The sequence below is a fragment of the Amblyomma maculatum genome, chromosome 3, assembly GCF_055883805.1.
Source record: "Amblyomma maculatum isolate TAMU_Amacu chromosome 3, ASM5588380v1, whole genome shotgun sequence".
NCBI classification, from domain to species: Eukaryota; Metazoa; Arthropoda; class Arachnida; order Ixodida; family Ixodidae; genus Amblyomma; species Amblyomma maculatum.
In genome coordinates this window covers 83,690,504-83,694,799 of record NC_139346.1, presented here as the reverse complement: position 1 = coordinate 83,694,799, position 4,296 = coordinate 83,690,504, and positions in this window count along the sequence as shown.

Below are 4,296 nucleotides of genomic sequence, written 5' to 3'. Positions count from 1 at the left end.
TAAGCAGACTACATTTTTATATAAGCAATAGCCAGAAAGATTTACAAGCATTGGTTATTATATTTTCACGTATGGGTGACAACGACGTTTGTAACAAATGAGGAGGCCATAATTTCACTTTAATGAACTCTTTATTGCGCTAACTTGCGCCCTCATAACGCCAGAACACTCGGCGGCGGCAATAGGAAAAAATCATGCTCGGCGGTCGTCGAAGAATGCCGTCACACGGACAAACGCTCAATTTAAAGATGGCGGGGAAACATCTGCCCCGCCGGGGTGGCGCAGTGGTAAGACGCCCGACTACTGTGCCGGAGTTCCCGGGTTCGCACCCGACCTCGGCGGCTGCGTTTCGATGGAGACGAAACGAAGTGGCGTCCGCGTGCTGTGCGACGTCAGCGCACGTTAAAGATCCCCAGGTGTTCGAAATTACTCCGTAGCCCTCCACTACGGCTCCCCTTTCTCTCCTTCCCCTTTCACTCTCACCTTCCTCCCTTCCCTTACGGCGCGGTTCAGGTGTCCACAGAGCAAGTGTGACAGATACTGCGCCTTTCCCTTCCTGTGAACCAACCAACCAACCAAACATCTAGATGAAGCCGCAAGCGTTGACTAGCACAACCTAGCACATTGCAGAAACATACGCGAGTAATATGAATCTACAAGACGTATCTTGGGCGCATCTTGCGCAGCAAATAAACTGATAAATTTGCCACTCGCGACAACGAGCATGAAAAAGCAAAGAAAAGAGAATTGATCCACCTGCCAGAATAAGAGTGATAAGGTTCCATACCGGCGGCTGTCGAAAGCGATCAAATAAAGATTTTAATGAAATAAAAGCAGGCATCGTAATTCGGCTTAATAAGCGGTATAAACTTAAGGTTGTACAGGCCTATGCACCTACATGTAGTTATGATGTCCAGGCAGTTGAAAGCTTCTATGAAGATGTAGAATCGGCAATGCGAAAAGTAAAGACGCAGTATACTGTACTAATGGGCGACTTCAATGCCAAGGTAGGGAAAAAACAGGCAGGAGACAAGGCAGTAGGTGACTATGGCATTGGTTCTAGGAATAGCAGGGGGGAGTTACTAGTTGAGTTTGCAGAGCGCAATAACTTACGAATCATGAATACCTTCTTCAGCAAACGGAAGAACCGGAAATGGACATGGAAAAGTCCTAACGGAGATACTAAAAATGAAATCGACTTCATAATGTGTTCAACCCCCGCCATTATGCAAGATGTAGAGGTAATCGGGAAAGTGCGATGCAGTGACCACAGGATGGTGAGGTCCCGAATTAGCCTAAATCTGAAGAAGGAACGCAACAGATTAGTAAGAAAGAAACCCATCAACGATTTAGTGATGAGGGGGAGGGCAGAAGAGTCAGGATCTCGCTACAGAATAGGTTTTCAGCTCTAACTGAGGATGGCGACATTACCCTAGAGGCAAGGAACAATAATTTCAGAGATATCATTACTGAGTGCGCGGTAGAAGTAGGCGGTAGGATAGTTAGAGAGGATACCGGTAAGCTGTCTAAGGAGACGAAAGATTTGATTAAGAAACGCCAGAGTATGAAAGCTTCCAATCCAACAGACCAGATCGAATTGGCGAGATATCAAAGCTAATCAATAAGCGCAAGGTGGCCGATATTAGGAAGTATAACATGCAGAAAATTGAGCATGCTGTAAAGAACGGGGGAAGCTTTAAAGCGTTAAAGAAGAAATTGGGCATAGGCAAAAACCAGATGTATGCGATAAGGGACAAGGCGGGCAACGTCATCACTAATATGGAAAAGATAGTCAAAGTAGCCGAGGAGTTCTATACAGATCTCTACAGTAGCGAAAGTAGTCAAGACCGTAATGAGATTGGCGGTAGGGAAAAACAGTCAGACGTTCCACCAGTGACGAAGGACGAGGTCAAGAAAGCACTAGAGACTGTGAAAAGGGGGAAATCAGCTGGAGAGGATCAGATAACTACAGATTTGCTGAAGGACGGGGGGGATATCGTGCTAGAAAACCTGGCCACCCTGTATACGCAGTGCCTGGTGTCATCGACGGTACCGGAACCATGGAAGAATGCAAACATTATCCTCATTCACAAGAAAGGGGACTCTAAGGACCTTAAAAATTACAGACCAATCAGCTTACTGTCTGTTACGTATAAGGTATTTACTAAGGTAATCGCTAATAGAATCAGGACAACCTTAGACTGCAATCAAGCAAAGGATCAAGCAGGGTTTCGGAAACGGTACTCTACTATCGATCATATCCATACCATCAATCAGGTGATAGAAAAATGCTCGGAATATAACCAGCCCTTATACATAGCATTCATTGATTACGAAAAAGCATTTGACTCAGTTGAAACCTCGACGGTGATGCAGGCATTGCGAAATCAGGGGGTAGACGAGCCATACGTGAAAGTGCTGGAAGATATATATAGCGGCTGCACAGCAACAATAGTTCGGCATAAAGAAAGTAACAAAATTCCCATAAAGAGAGGTGTTAGGCAAGGAGACACAATCTCCCCAGTACTATTCACAGCTTCTTTAGAGGAAGTATTCAGAGACTTGGAATGGGAGCAATTAGGGATAAGGGTAGATGGAGAATACCTCAGTAATCTGCGATTTGCTGATGACATTGCCTTGCTAAGTAGCTCGATGGATGAACTGCAAATAATGATTGATGACCTAGACAGGAAAAGTAGAAAAGTAGGCTTGAAAATCAATATGCAGAAGACTAAGGTAATGTTCAACAGCCTCGGGAAGGAACAGCAGTTTACATTAGGTAGCGAAATACTGGAAGTAGTAGGCGAATATGTCTACTTAGGACAGGTAGTAACCGCAGATCCAGATCATGAAAAGGAAATAACAAGAAGAATACGATTGGGATGGAGCGCATTTGGCAAGCACTCGCAGATTATGACTAGCAGCTTACCGGTATCGCTCAAGAGGAAAGTATACAACAGTTGCATCTTGCCTGTACTCACCTATGGGGCTGAAACGTCGCGGCTAACCAAGGGAGTTCTACTTAAGTTGAGGACAACCCAGAGGGCTATGGAACGAAAAATGGTAAGGGTAACATTAAGAGATAGAAAGCGTGCAGAGTGGGTCAGAGAAATAACTCAAGTTACCGACATTCTAGTAGAAATTAAGAAGAAGAAATGGACATGGGCAGGACATGTAGTGCGAAGAGAGGATAACCGATGGTCGCTGAGGGTAACAAACTGGATTCCAAGGGAAGGAAAGCGTAGCAGGGGGCGGCAGAAAGTTAGGTGGGCGGATGAGATTAAGAAGTTCGCAGGGGTCAAGTGGATGCAGCTAGCACAGAACCGGGTTAAGTGGAGAAATATGGGAGAGGCCTTCGCCCTGCAGTGGGTATAATCAGGCTGATGATGATGATGATGATGATGATTATGATGATGATGATGATGATGATGATGATGATGAAAGATTTTAATGGTTTGCGGCATCACTCCCCCTAAAGAGGTTTGTATAAGCATCACCCGATGCTTATAAAAACACAAAGGTAAACAGAACACAAGATAATTAACTTTAGCGCGCGTAATAAAGTTTGAGGAGCCCAACATGAACTTCTCAGCGGGCCGGGGCGGTCGTCGAGATATGGCCGCGCCGTCAGAAATGACCTCGTAGTCAAGCTGTCCGACGCGTCGAAGGAGTTAGTATGGTCCGAAGTACCGCCTCAAGACATTTTCACTCAGTCTGCGGCGGCATATCGGCGTCCAAACTCAAACGAGGTCACCTGGCCTGTACTCTGAGTCACGTCGTCGCAATTTGTATCGTCGGGCGTCGGTGTGTTGCTGGTCTTTTATGCGCAGACGGGCAAGCGGTCGGGCTGCCTCTGCACGCTGAAGGTAGGCTGCGACGTCTAGGTTCTCCTTGTCGGTTACGTGCCCCAGCACGGTCTCCAGCGCCGTCGTGGGCTCCCTGCCGTACACAAGCTTGAATGGGGGGGTCGCTCTGGTGGTCTCTTGGACTGCTGTGCTATATGCGAAGCTCATTTATGGCAAGATGGAGTCCCAGGTCTTGTGTTCGACGTCAACGTACATTGCGATCATGTCTGCGATCGTTTTGTTGAAGCGCTTCATAAGTCGCCTGTGGTCTGAGGATGGTAGGCAGGCGTCCTACGGTGGCTCGTTTGACTGTAGTGCAAAATGGCCTGCGTGAGAGCAGCCGTAAATGCAGTTCTTTCCATGATGCCCACTTCATGAGCACCATGTCGCAGGAGCATTCGTTCGACGAAAATCTTAGAAACTTCTGCTGCGGTACTCTTAGACAAGGCAT